Source organism: Anabrus simplex, chromosome 2 (genome assembly GCF_040414725.1).
Source record: "Anabrus simplex isolate iqAnaSimp1 chromosome 2, ASM4041472v1, whole genome shotgun sequence".
NCBI lineage: Eukaryota > Metazoa > Arthropoda > Insecta > Orthoptera > Tettigoniidae > Anabrus > Anabrus simplex.
In genome coordinates this window covers 691227056-691243147 of record NC_090266.1, presented here as the reverse complement: position 1 = coordinate 691243147, position 16092 = coordinate 691227056, and positions in this window count along the sequence as shown.

Below are 16092 nucleotides of genomic sequence, written 5' to 3'. Positions count from 1 at the left end.
AACAGCATAGGAAGGTGAATTCAACGAAATTTGTTCTAATGGAGTGCATATCCTAGCAATATGTGGCTGCGAGGCGTAACCAGTCTTAAGGGAAATAATGGCTAGGAAAAGCGTTTTCACACTCGTGGTTTTGGCATAGGAGCGACGATATACCCTATCGTCGCTGTTCGGGCAAAAGGTCATATCTCACAGTTACTTCCTATCCATTATTTGCCTTAAGACCGGTCAGGCCTCCCAGCCTCATATTGATAGGGCCTATGCAGTCCATCAGAACAATTTTCGTTGTGTTCATTTTTGTATGCTACCGTGTAAAGGAAAATGAACCTTAAGTACAATTGTACTGTAGGAGGGCGTAAATAAGTCATGCAAACATACATTCCTGGAGTGCTGTAGGGTAAGGTTCATTTTCCCTTACTCGTGAGCATAGGAAAATGAACTCAACGAAAATTGTTCTGATGGACTTATCCATGTCAGGCTGGAAGGCGTGACCAGACTTAAGGGAATTAACGGATAGGAAGAGCATTGGGAAATATGACCTTTGGCCCGAACAGTGACGGTATATTCGTAATGTTTGGGAAACCGCGTATTAATGTAGTGGAGGATAATGTTCTGCGTGGTGTGAGTTGCAGGAATGTTAGGGACGGGTCTAACACCCAGTCTCCGAGATAAGGTAAATTAGCAGGGGGAATCTCTCGACCCAACCAGGAATCGAACACAAGGTCCCGGGGACCGAAGGCCAAGACGCTAACTAGTCAGCCATGACACATCTGATTTTTTTTTGCTAGGGTCTTTACGTCGCACCGACACAGATAGGTCTTATGGCGACGATGGGATAGGAAAGGCCTAGGAGTTGGAAGAAAGCGGCCGTGGCCTTAATTAAGGTACAGCCCCAGCATTTTCCTGGTGTGAAAATGGGAAACCACGGAACATCTGATTTATATAGAATAAGTACCTTACTTAGGGCCTACTCAATAATCGTTTATCGACTATCTTTTTTAAATAATAAAAATGCTATGTGTTCGGGACGTCGACCTATAGAGATCTTTTGCCCCTATTTGCACCATATGATATGAACCTGCGTGTAATTGGAATTGCGGAAGTGTAGAGTGTTGAATGTGAGGAAAGGAGCGTTAAGGACGGCACAAACACCCAGTCCCCAGGCCAGGGATATTAATCATTTACAATTAAAAACTCCTGACCCGGCCAGGAATCGAACCCGGGGCCGCCGGTTGACAGGCGGACGCGTTGCCACCTACACCGCGGGGCCATACGTCGACTAGCTTAGACTAAAAACGTAGGGAAACAACTGTGAATAAAAGCAGAGGTAATACGATTTTACGCGGTTTGTGTCTCGTAGCCGTGAGCCAGCATTTGAGAGATTGTGGGTTCGAACGCCTTTGTCGGTCGTCCTGAAGATGGTTTTGCGTAGCTTGCCATGCTGGGGTTATACCTTAATTAAGGCCACTGCTCCTTCCTTTACTCAGTCCTGGCCCTTCCCTGATCCATTGTCGACAAAATATCTAACTGAGCCTCTGTGGCGATAAAACACTTGCAAACAAAACAATATTGCAGGTAAAGAACAATTCTGAGACCTTTCCCCACTTCCCTTTTAGTGAGAAAGCATATCGACGACCGAGTTCTAATACCACGTATCCGACAATACTGTTTCTGTCCATTACTTTCCTTAAGACTGGTCACACCTCCCAGCCACATATGAATATGCAGTCCATCAGAACAAGTTTCGTTCTGTTTATTTTCCTATGCTTCCGTGTGAAGGAAAATAAACCTTAAATACATTATCCTGTATGTTCAGTCCGTCAGCGCTAACGCTGGTGGGATCCTCAACAGCTCTACCATCAGCTGTCATAGATGGCCTAGGCATCACTGAAGAGGCATACTAGGGAAATGAGAATTGAGATAGTTTCCCGTTGCTTTCCTCACCGAGCCAGATTTGCTATTACATATCAGTCTGCCAAGCCCACTGAAATGTATACACTAACCGACCCTATGAGCAACATTTTCACACCATTCATAGCAGGGACTGGCTGCATAAGGAACTGGCATTACTAGCATCGCTCATACCTCAGTCACTTTCATATTGAGACAGAGACAGATCTATGAAAGTAACAAAATTGCTCTAGCCCATACTAGAAGACATAGTGCACTGTAAACACTAGGTTCTGCCAGCAAAGGCATACATTATCCTGTAGGAGTGCATAAATACGTCAAACAAACAACATTCCTACAGTACATTCCTTTAGAAATTACCATAGAAAAGTGAACTCAGCGAAAAGTTTTGTGATGGATTGAATATCCATTTGTGGCTGGGAGGTGTGACCAGTCCTAAGGAAAATAATGGATAGAAATAGCATTGTCGGATACGTGGTATTACGTAGAACTAGGCCGTCGATATCTTCTGTATTGATACCCCACGAGTGGATAAGACTTTCAGCCACTGAAGTCCAAAGTACAGTAGACTACACGTGAACTTGATTGCCTTGAAACACTACAAATGCATTTTTCATCACTGAAGTGCCCGCTTCAGTAGCGTAACATTTAACACTATTAGCTTCTGTCCTCAGGGGTCCGGATTCAATTCCGGATAGGCCTACTGCCAAAATTTAAAGAATGGCAGGAAGCTGGTGTGGTTAAAATGGTATATGCAGCTCACCTCTTTGTCATGTTATGTCTACATCTCGAAAAGTATCTGTGGATTTTACCTTTTGAAGTGAAAGTCAGTTCTGCATTGTGACTTACGCCACCGACGTTACCGTAGTCTCGTTTATTTAGTGCCTGAGTCTGTATTAATAATCAGCTGCACTGGTTTCTGATTTCCAGACATCGGAATGTCTTGAAAAATAATTCAAAAATTTTACTACGCGTCATGTTTTTTCAACAAGAAATTCAAAACCTTCGAAGACTGAATAAGCGTGTAGTCTTACTTGATTATAGGTATCGAGGTTATTCCCACGGGAGCTCCAGTTTCAAGTGGATTCTGAACTACAGAGACATAAGTTTTCATTTCTAAAATGCATTGATCAGGATACCTACTACGGCTTGATTGGTGAGGACTCAGTGACGACATCACTCGGCTATTATGCCTCTATGTGGTAAGACTGAATTACCATAGGCTTAATGTTGCATACGCTGGTCCGTCTGTGTACGGTTGCCTGCTGGACTTCCTCCAAGATTTTTTCAAGGATAACTTAGATATGGTACGCTTAATATGATTAGACCATCCACTAGCTAGAATCATAGTAGATATAGAAGCTCATAGATGAGCAGTTCGTTATGCAGAAATCCTTACTTAAATATCAAAATCACTCTGATCCACACTAAATTTAAAAACCGACTGTCATAACAGAATGCAACAATGTTTCTCAAGAGTCCATGGCCAAGAAGAATAGCGTACAGGTAGGTACTAAGGAGACACTTATCTCCATCAATTAGAAAACGAAATAACAAATAGGCCTATTATTTAAATTTGCCATCACACCATCTTCTGTATTAACTTTTCTGAAGTAAATTCTTATCTGCCAGCATATCAAAACTACTGTGATCGATCAAGGGTACTAATGATGTGCGCAAACAAACAGCCAACAGTAGATCGTTGACTTACTTCTAAAACCTCGTATGTCAAATGCTCTTCCTATCTATTACGGTATATTCTTTAAGACTGGTCACGCCTCCCAGCCGTATATTTATATGCAGTCCATCAGAATAATTTTCGTTGTGTACATTTTCCTCACCCGAGGTGGTGCAGCTCTCTTCAGGCACCCCATTGGAAGTGAGCTGCATGTAACATTTCAGCCACATACCAGCCCTCCTGCCATTCTTACATTTCTGGCAGTACCGGGAATCGAACCCGGGCCCTGAGGACGACAGCTAATAACACTAACCGTTACGCCACGGAGGCGGAATCCTATGCTACTGTGTAATGGAATATGGACCTTACCATGCCGTATTGTAGGGATGTTGTTTGCATGACGAATTTACGCACTCCTACAGTAGCCTATAACATTGCACCGGGGGTACACGTTCTCGGTCCAATTGAACGGCGCGCCTTCTAGAAAACCATCTGTACTGGGAATCCGAAATTATGTATCTGAAGATACGTAGACCTTTAATCTTTAGATGTCTCTACTATCGGCCAATGTGCCCCCCGGCCCCCTGGCAGGAGAACAGACAATAAATTTTAAAGGAAATTTTCAAGTTTCAATATTGTAACCCTTAAGTGTTTGTAGATTGTTTATTTTATTAGCTGAGGTTACTAGCACTTCTACGGATGTTTGTGTATATTTCTCTAGCCAATTAAAACTGGGGGAGTGTAGAGGCATTCTGCCTAGGTCAAGAGAGTTCTGGAACTTTCCCCTCTGAGTTGCTACAAAAGCTGGGCGCTTCAGGGCCGTATTGTCATCTTCATAGCTCCGGTCTAGTGTGTTTGTACGGCGTAATAGGAGGCAGGGGCAGCCTTGCGGCCGTCGGAAGGCCCAACAACTCAAGATAATGGCAGACATTTCTTAACATGTAAGAGCTCCAGGCAGTTAACTTAAGGGGAAAGTTTCAAACTTCTTTTCCTAATGTAAAATTCTGAAGTTTCTGTTTAAATGTAAATTTTCGGCAAGTCTAAGGACTCAGTTGAAATCCCTGCTGGGAAATATTTAAATTTAGGGAATAAAGAGTGTTCACCCTCTATTAATTCCCACTCAACTTGCTATAGGGTGACTAAGATTTTCTAAACCCTTAAATTCTTAACACTATTTTGGAACCTACTATTTCGCATCTAGTCATCTCTCTGTAGTACAGGCTTAGCCTCTGCAACTTTGGGCCATAAGCCCATGTAGGAATTTTAAGTGTCTTTCAAAAGGAGTGCAAGTGCTTCGCCTCCTAGCATTTTTTCATGGCCGATCGTCTTAAAACTTTTACTTTGTACCTTAAGGCCATTTAGAATGCACACTCATTGCCCTTGCTTAAATTGTCGGTATTTATAGACGAGTGTGTAACAGACTGTCGAGCAGAAATTACAGTAAATACAGTGTTTGAAGTGTAAATTTGGCAAGAAGCGTGTGCCTCCCAGAGGCTGAACTTTAGTAAAATTTTGGAACTCAGTCTCCTAGAACGCAAATGTGTGGAGCGAATATGTTCTTGTAAAATAGTGTACCTTTCGAGCTACAATGTTCATTTCTTGTAAACTATTGTGTATCTGATCTTCTCCCATTGTACCTGATTTTTGACTTTAAGTCATTGTTATTGTGGGAGCTGACTAGCTCATATTTAACAGTTATTTTTGTTGTTGGTTCAAATTTTCTCACTACCAAATTTGAAAAGAAGGGAAAGAAATAAAATTTCAAAATTTAGTTTTTAACTTATGCTCTGATATTTTTCTCTGTCCACCCATTCACACCAGATCCTTCTTACACCTCCGTAAAACACGGAAATCCCGTAACAAATAATTTAAGGTTCATTTTTTCACATCTGGTCATAGGAAAATAAACACAACGAAAATTGTTCTGATGGGCTGCATATCTATATGTGGCGGAGAGTCGTGACCAGACGTAAGGAAAATAATGGGTAGGAAGAGAATTGGGAGATACAAGGTTTTAGAAGTAAGCCATCAAGATACAAGTGTAGCTCAACAAGTCGCATTCATGATCAATACCGTATTTTTTTCATCTAGCCAATTGTTTATGGGAATAGTATTAAGGCGGGTTCACACGGAGTCGTGAACCGAGCGAGAGCAGAACTGATCGACCAGCCGGTCATGATCACTACAGCGTGTGAACTATCGGTATTGCGAGCAGGGATCGTGTTAGCCCTCGGAAAGGTGGGTAGTGAAATCTCCGACTGATTGGAATGAGTACGACCGCTTCAGTCGTATTCTTGCCGGAACGGTGACAATATGTCGGCATATAAAATGAGTAGCGCGCAGGTGGTGAAGTTTGTCGAGTTGTATCATGAAAAGGAATGTTTGTGGAAAGTAAATTCCGAAGTGTACAAGAACCGAGATGCAAGGGACGAAGCATTACAAGAAATATGTTGTGAAATGAACATTGATGATTTCGGAATTCGTGAAGTGGCACAAAAAATAAAAATGATAGATCTGCCTATTATCAATGAATTAAAAAATTTGCGAACTCGAAGAAATCCGGAGCCTCGGCTAATGACATATATAAACCTAGGGTTCCATGCTTTCCAATAGCGCGTTCATTTTTAAAGAAAAACACGAAAATGAATGAAACTGAATCAAATTTGGGTTCATAAGTTCAAAGCGACACTGTATCAAAGCGGGTACAAGAATCAAAAAAATCGGATATGGATGACCCTCCAGCAGGAAGCTCGTCAAATGAAAAGGGGGCATTGAAACATTTAAAGTCCCTTCTTCACATCAGGCCAGTTCATCAAAGAGAAAACGCGTTCAAGATAGGTTTACTCCGCCTTCGTACATTATAGAAACAATTAAAAAGCTGTACTCCATACAAACAGAACTTTCAACGCAGACGAAATTTGATATTTGAGTCGTAGTGTGGCCAAGAAACTCAACAGTATGGAGACTTAGAGAACTCTATACCTCCAAATGAAAATACTGTACCCATGACCTTTGTGTCATAAGAAATCAGAGTCCTAAAGTTACCACATGAGGCCCCATATTAATCGAATTGAAGAGCTCAGATACATTTTTCTTCTCACCGGAACGACACGTGGCATGGCGGAGAATGTCTCTCTTTCTCACGCTAAGAAAAATGACGTCACTCGCACGTGTAAATGGAGCATTGATACTATGAAAGTGTTCGTTTAATAAATATATTATTTAAAAACAATTAGCAGCGAAACTAATATAATCAGTGCCCTGTATTTACATGTAGAACAATTGGTCTTTAGTAATACAGACTTCAGGTTGCTAAGCTGTTTCCAAGGGACAATTGGCAAAACACGCGCGTGTCTTTTCAACCTACGTCACGTCATAAAAATATAGTGCCTATCAAACTAGGTCATTTAACCAGTCAGTTTGTTACGAGATAATCGTCAATGTTCATAAACACTGTCACTATTAAATTTTCTTTTTGCTAGGGGCTTTACGTCGCACCGACACAGATAGGTCTTATGGCGACGATGGGATAGGAAAGGCCTAGGAGTTAGAAGGAAGCTGCCGTGGCCTTAATTAAGGTACAGCCCCAGCATTTGCCTGGTGTGAAAATGGGAAACCACGGAAAACTATTTTCAGGGCTGCCGATAGTGGGATTCGAACCTACTATCTCCCGGATGCAAGCTCACAGCCGCGCGCTTCTACACGCACGGCCAACTCGCCCGGTCACTATTAAATTAGCAAGTACTGGGTTACTGTAAAACCTGTCTTCAATACATTTCCACAGGGTCAGAAAATATATGTAGGGCCTAGATATTCTTGGCGGCAAAGGAAAAGTGCCTAAGAGAGGGGGGGGGTAAAGACTATAAAAATAGGAGCGACATCTTGAAATTACCCGCATTGTGTTATTTAAGCTAGAGGAGGAACCTCGTGATGTACAATTTATCGGCGATTATTAGACTAAGTCCAACTGATAACTTAGATTTTGGCCGATGTGGCCGGAGTATCGTCTCCAAGCGGAGACCTTTTTTGTTGTTGTAACGTATATTTAATAAACATGTAAAAGGACCGTCATCGTAGGCGGCAGTCTTATAAGTGATATTTTAATAATATCGTGTTGAAAGTATTGCGTGTGCGATCGATATTACAACAGTCGTGTTCGGTCCGCGAAAATATCAAGTGAAGGGTATTTTTAAGTGCCTTTATTTCAAGTGAATCAGATGAATGAAATGACCTGTGAAGCCAAAAGTGTTAAAATGGCTAAATAAATTCCAGAGAGTTACTGCTGAACTCACATGATGGAAGCTGGCGTACGTGGAAGGTAGGTGAATGATCACCGTCCCCACCTGTTTATTTGTTTCATGATGTCACCAATTATTTTGTATATGTATTTATTTTTGTGAAATGTCAGAAATATGACGAAAGGTAATTTGTTTCTTCTAAGGCTTGGATAAAATTAGGAATTTTTGCGAATTACCATGTGAAGAATTGTGAAAGAGTCAAGTGATGGTTATGAAACGATATAATGTATGAAGTAGATGGTCATTTCCGTGCATTTATTTTTCTCGATTTGTGGTGTCAAGTTAAGATCTTTAATCTGATGTGAAATGTTTCTATTTGAAATTATGAAGAAAGTTGTATAATAAATCCGTGGTTATTTATTTTCAGTCGAAGGAAAGCAGAATGTCGTGTGGAGCAATGTAAAAATGTTATTAAGGAAAGTTACGAGGCGAGATCGATAACTATCTATTACGAACGGATTGCTATTTCTATGTCCGTTTTAAACTGTGTATAACTGACGATGAAAATAACAGTAAATTTTATCAATAACTTTTTGTGAAATCCCTTTCAGAAATACGAGGTCACGTTATGCGGAGATGTTTCATTAGCAGAGTATTTGTGTGTGTACAACGTTGTGGATCCTCAGAGTTATATTCCATTTTAATGTCGTCGAGAATTTTGTCGTGTTTAAGCAAGTGGTCAAGTCTTGCTAAATGTGAGTTGAGGTAGGATTTTGTGAATCAGGTGGTTGATAGCCTGTAAATGATGCCGGGAGATTCTATGTGAACCCGAGGGATTTATTTGTCGAATGTTTTGAGATAGAAATTGTAATGGATTCCACGTAAAAGTGTAGGTTCGTGATATGTACGAATATTGAGTGGCATCTTAAAGTAAATCTCTGTGTATAATCTGTTTGGGCCAGGAATGTCGTATTTGTAATTTTATCAGCGAGATCGTATATATCATTCATTAAAGCCCAGTTAAAACATGAATAGAACATATCGTCATTGCCGGGACGAAACCTCCTATAGGAAATATTTTAGCTTAGAACTTTGGCTGGTAAGGTTCTGTCATCTAAGGTGAAATATTGTGTGAATATTGTCAAGGCATTCTCGCTCTTCATAATGTATGTGCTGCGGGACAGTATATCTCCAAAAATATTATCACATAGGAGGTTTTATCCCGGTGTCCGGCTCCATGGCTAAATGGTTAGCGTGCTGGCCTTTAGCCACAGGGTTCCCGGGTTCGATTTCCGGCAGGGTCGGGAATTTTAACCTTAATTGGTTAATTTCCCTGGCACTGGGACTGGGTGTATTTGTAGTCTTCATCATCATTTTATCCTCATCACGACGCGCAGGTCACCTACGGGTGTCAAATCAAAAGACCTGCATCTGGCGAGCCGAACTTGTCCTCGGACACTCCCGGCACTAAAAGCCACACGCCATTTCCATTTCATCCCGGCAACGACGATATGGTTCTCGTCAGGCGAAGACAGGAGGGGTGGCTCTCTCCGCTGGACAGTTGATCAGTCAACGTGTTGAAAATCAGATTGTATTCTTTAGAATGGAGCTCGTAATTTTGAAATAAATTCATTGAAATTCTTATCATTGAGTACTGTGTATGTTATTAGATCGCATTCTTTAATATTAACTTGTTTGACCGAGATTTGAACTTATATTTGAAGTGACGGGAATGAGACGATAATGAGCGGATTTAACCACTTCCAGGGATGTCCAAAATAGAGTGTTGGTGGTAGTTATTTATTATATTTTTGAGGTATGCACAAAGCCTTATTTTAAATGTCATGTTGAGATGTGACGAAGTGTTGGCTTATTTTACGTTGAATACACTTGTGCAGATTTGAGTATTTAATAATTAGGGTTATCCAAGTAAGTGTTAATAATTGTTAGTGTTAAATTAAACTTATGGTATGACGTCATGATATAAATAATACTGGAAATAAAATGTGCTTTTCTAGTCTTCACGGGAGTGACGATAAATGTTATAATAAAATTACGTCAATAAAATTGAGTAGGGACTTGTTAAAGAAACTATTCGTCCGCGGAGATAGACTTTGTTGTTAATTAGGATTTTTAAAATCATTTCAATTTATTAAATTATTAAACTCATTGTCAGTGGAAACCGTATTTGAGAAATAACTTAAACTAAGTGATTAATTGAAAATGCATTCTGGAAATCTAAGTGTATTTTGCTGGGAAAGTTCAATTGTTAACGTAACGATTAAGGTAACATGTCTGAATGTAAAGGATTTTTTTTCTGTCACAAATGTGAGCAGTGTTGTGGTTGTTGAATTATTTTACTTTGATTGATTGAGCATTAAATGTGCTGGGATTAGTAAAGTGGAAACATTGGCTATCAACTATTTAACTTAACTTAATTGTGTTTAGCCTTCAGCGTATAAACATGGATGGTCATGGTGTCATCAAACTCAGTGACTTAGATTAACGCCATCTGCCATTATAGCACCATTTTCCTTGCGGTCATCATCTACAATGACTTAAAAGTAAATTTCAAAGTTAGATGTCGGTCCATTCCATAGTCGCAGGTCACATCGATTCAATTGAGGGTCCATGCCGTACAACCACTCTGTGGCACATATCGATTGGACTGCCTTAATTATACCGAGAGTCCAGAGTTCGTGTTACTAGAGCTGGATCATCACGAATCATTATGATGGTACATATAGTCTCACATGGAAGCCGATTTAAGGATTTCCAGACTTTATTTTCTTCACTCTTAACTTGTGACAGTGGTTTATAATAAGGATACCCATTAAGCAGTTGAGTTAAAACTTCTAAAATCAGTACATCTCTCCTCTGCATTGTAAATATCAGTGTTGATTGTGTTGATCGAATAAGTAAGACTTCGATTTATAATGTCTTGTTTAAAGTTCATATTAAAATTATTTCTTGAATAAACTACGATTTTTATAGATTTGATTTCTAATCTCGTAGATAGATTAAATTTTACTGAAACCCGCCTAATACGTTGTAACCGTACAACAGGGTTACAGATTCCATTCAGTATTTATTATTATCATTATTATTATTATTATTATTATTATTATTATCATTATTATTATTATTAACCCGATTCATTAGATTTTATATTCTGTTTCGCATCACTTAGACTGTAATAATTAGGTATCACGTATATTATTGTATTTAATCATAGGTTAAGTGAAATTTGTTTGTAATTATTCTGTATTGTAGTAAGTGAGATTTGTTGGTTTCACATTGTCATGCTGTGGCTTGTAACTCTGGCTAGATGAGCTGGCATAGTATTTTGCAATCGAGGCTATGTTTAACTGTGCAAGTAGATTTCCCGGTGACGCATTCAGCATAGTCATCCTCCATCCCCTTGGGCACGCTTAGACAACACTTGACGGATGACATCAGTGCGTGGGCACGTGATTGCGACCAAGTGTCAGTATTCGCCAGCTACTGTATGTGGAAGTGGAAGGGATGAACAGTGAGTAGGGAGAGGAGTCGTCATCGCGAGGTGATATAAGTTGATGCAACGGTGGGGAGAGGTATTCAGATCATATTATTCAGTTCATATTATTCAGATCATATCGTTCAGATCATATTGTGCAGATCATATGAAACAGTCAGATGTATCAAATGGAAGAAGTGGTCTTAGTGTGATGGTCAGAGCTAAGAGTTGTGTTTGAATAAGTAATAATCGAGGAGGTCTACAAGTGGTGGTTGTATCCGAGCAGAGACGGGTACTATGCAGATAAAGAAACATCATCTTCTTGTGAGGATGGACTTCACAAGATGTTTCAATAATATTTTCCAATTTCTTATAATATATTGAGTGGACGTAATTACATTGGAGCTCCCTACACGCGTACATGGTATGTAGGCCAACTCCTTGTTATATAAGAAGATAACAGCAGACGGCTCCCGACTTCAGCTCAGAGGTTTTCCCAAGAATTTCAAGTTCAACAGCGGTGTATGCCGACATCAGGTAATTAAAGCATCAGACATGTTATGCATTCATAACTTGAAGAAGAATGTAATCAGCGGCGATATCACATCTCACTTCAAGTTCATGCCAATAGCTTTTTTTGTTTAGATTAAACTTTCCTTTTATTAGTACCGCAAATCTCACGATATATTTCTTTTGTTAAATTAAAAGACGTCAATGATTGTTCATTGTGACGTAAATTATAATCATAAACTCAGTTTTATTTTAATTATAATAAGTGATTCCAGTTCCATGTACAATCCTCAATTGTGGAAATGCAACAGTAATTTAATATTTTCCTGATCCATATCCCTGTATATTGCCAAATATGTGAGTTTATCACCTCACGCCTTGAAATAATTGATATAAGAGGTATGCTCTACCGAATTTTGTTGTTTTTCTTAAAAAAGCAACTGGCACTCAAACAAATGTTATTTATATTGTGTGGTAGATATGAAGGTATAAGAGTAGTGGTTGGAGTAGCAACAACGTGTCGCCAGCAACGTGGGACTCGAAAGGTTCAGAAAAAGTGTTTCTGAATGGCAATATACATGGATCAGTTCTTTTAATGAGTACGCACATGTTAAATTCACCGAGTAATGTTAGGAAGGTCATTTTGTTGAAGTTTGTATTTAAGGGGTAATGTCAAAGGAAGTGCAAGGGGAAATAGCTTTGAGATCGCGAAAAATTTGTAGGAAACTGAAGATGGACAAGGATAGCAATATGCAGTCAGGTGATGAGGCTGAGGTTATTGTGTCCAAGGAAATCCAAGGTGGTAACATAAATAGGAAGTTGGTGACTAAGGTGGGACCTGCTGAAAGTCAGAAAATAGTAGAAACTGAGGAAAACGCTGTCACGCAAGATCAAAGTAAAGGGGTGATTGACCTTGGTTTATTTAATTTGCTAATGTCCAAAATGACTGAGCAGAATAATGCTATGAGTGAGAAAATTGAAACGGTCATTAGTGAGAAAATTGAATCTCTGAATAATATTATGAGTGAGAAAATTGAATCTCAGAATAATATTCTGAGTGAGAAAATTGAATCTCAGAATAATATTATGAGTGAGAAAATTGAATCTCAGAATAATATTATGAGTAAGAAAATTGAAGCGGTCATTAGTGAGAAAATTGAAGCTCAGGGTATTAGTATTAATAAGAAGATTGATGATGTTAGTAATAAGATAGATCATAAGGTGTTAGAAATAAGTAAGCAAATTAATAATTTAGAAAGTAAGGTAAATAGGGAGTGTAGTGACATCAGAGCTGAGATGGAATTGGGTCGGAGCAATCTCCATACGGAAATAGAGCAAGTTAGTGAGACATGCATCAAACAAGGGCATAAGATTGATGAATTAGGTGCCAAGATCGAGTCTAATAAAGGAGAAATCAATGAGTTAGTAGAAGAAAGGTTTGAAAAGATAACCAATACAGTGGGGCAAGAAACTAGGAAATGTATTAGTAGGGTAGAACATGTGGAAAGAAAACTTGGAGAAGTAGGTGATCTAGAGAGTAAACAAAAATCATTATCACAGAAGGTGAGAGAATCGGAAGAAAAGTTGCAAGAGGAATTAAGAAAAATTCAAGAAAGGGCTGAGGAAACATTGCAAGAAAAATTTCTGAGTTGCCAGAGAGTACTCCACAAAGAAGTGCGTGATAGTAGAAATGTACGTGAAATAATTGTAAATAATGGTTTAATCACTAGAGATCAGGATTTACCTAAGTTTTCTGGGAAAGAATTCAACCCGATGGAATTTATGAGAGTAGTAGAGAGGAAATTTGCTGTTCAATTAAGAGACAATATTATTAGCTGGGAAACTGTATTGGAGATCTTATCTAATGCTTTCGTAGGAGAGACTAAGTCTTGGTTTCAAGTATATAAAAGCTCGATGTCTAGTCTAACTGAATTTAAGGAGAAATTCATGGCTAAATTTTGGAGTGAAGGTGTTCAGAGTAGAGAGAGAGAGAGAGTAATGTTTGGCAGGTATAATTCTAACGAGGGTGTTAGAATGACTGAATATTTTTTAGCTCATGTTTTGGTGTGGAGAAATTTAGAATGTATTGGACCTGAGGTTGATATAGTTAGACTTATGGCTAAGCACTATCCCGATAGAATAAGAGAAGCTGTTTGTATGCAAAGAGTGGAACTATTAAGGAAATGGAGATTTTGTTGGAAAGTTTTGATGCTTTAGGTAGTAGTTTGAATAATAGTAGGACACTAAATAGGAATGTAGAAGGAAGGGGTAACCAATCTAATAATCAGGACAGGACTATGAATAATCGTAACTACAGAAGAGAATATCAGGAGAGACCTAATAATAATTTCCACAGGGAGAGAAATTATCAAAATAGTTCGGAAAATTTCAGGACTGGGAGGCGTGATTATGGTAATCAACCAGAAGCTGGGAGGCGGGAGAATCCAGGCCATAATAATAATAATAATAATAATAATAATAATAATAATAATAATAATAATAATAATAATAATGACGCTAGAGGAAATAGGCAACAGGGGAGGCCGACTGAGGTGTGTAACCAACAAGTCGTAACCGAACCAAGTACTTTAAACGCGCAACGGACTGTATAAACAGGTCACTGAGACAGTCCGTAAATGGTGAGTTCACGTATAAGGTAGATAAGTATGTTAATGTCGACCAGCCTATAGCTGTAAGTGAACATGATTGTGACCTAAGTAGCAATAATTCAAATGTTTTTAGTGACGACTTAATCGTAGACAATAAATTCTATAAGTGTAATTTAAATTTAGATATAAGGCAAGATTTGTTAAGTGATCTTATATTATGTAATGAGGATAATTTAAGTAGTGTTACTGTTACACCGACGATTGAACTGCTGATATGGGGCAGAAAAGTTAAGATTTTGTTGGACTCTGGTAGTGAGAAGTCATGTGTAAATTCCAAGCTGTATGAGGAAGTTTTGAGAGAGAAGTATGAGGTAGCGGAAATTCCAGTGAGGAATACGTTCATCGTAACAGCTGTTGGAAACAAGTCTCAAAGAGTGAATAAACAAATAGCTGTCCCCATTAGCATAAGTGGAGAATGTATTTTCCAACCATGCTTAGTTGTGCCTAATTTAGTTTATGCCGTTATTTTAGGTACCGACTGGTTAACGTGTCACAAGGCTAAATTAAATTTTGATCTGTGTAATGTCAATCTTATTTGGGGAAAGAGTAGCAGGGAAGTCAGTTTACCATATGATGTTTTGTCAGAAATTAGTGCGAATAAAGTGTGTTCTAGTACGGAAGGATCTTGTGAAATTCCTAATATTAGGAAAAATATTGATGTCTGCCATGTGTCCATACAGAGAGATTCTAGAGATGAATTGTATGAGACAGTGGAGAAATGTAATTTAGCGGAAAGTCAGAAGGACGAATTGTGTGAATTATTGATATCACATAGTGAAGTTTTTAGTGACCGGCCTGGTAGAACACATCTTTACGAACACAAATTTAATGTTCTTGATAACTCAACTTTTGTAGGACCGAAATATCCCATTCCGTTAAAATACGCTAGCGCTGTTGAAGAGCAGATTGACATTATGCTAGATTATAATATAATTGAACCATCATGTAGTCCTAATTTGAATCCACTTATTATTATACCTAAGAAGGATAACACGGTAAGATTGTGCATGATAATTTTTGTAAGACTAAATTGGATGAATTTGAACTTGGTGACAAGGTTTTACTCAGAGTGCCACTCCCGTCATCAGCAGAAGCTGGTCAATTTTCTAAGTTTTTCTTGTTATATCAGGGATACTTCACCGAAGTGAAACGGATTGGGAAATGTGCTTATTCATTAGAAGACAATGAAGGAAATATCGTAGGCACATACAATATAAGAAATCTTAAGAAATATATCATGTGAGTTTGTTGATTAATTTTCATTACTATGTTAATTCACCATATTTTATGAAGCTGGCATTGCGAACAGGACTTCAGTGAAATTAGCGTGTGTTGTGATATTAAGTAAGCACGGCAGTGCAATAAACTCCAGTGCTTGGAGAAAGTGTATATAATGAAATGTTTTCGAGAATTACTTTTGGACACTAAATGAACGTTTGAAAAGACAGAAGTGAGAAAGAAATGTAATCTCTGTATGTAAATAATACTGTATAATCAAAGTGAATATGATAATTGATCAATGTTTTATATGTGTAACAACGAACATCCAGATGGATGATAACATGTACCCAATTTGTAAAGGGCATTTTTATA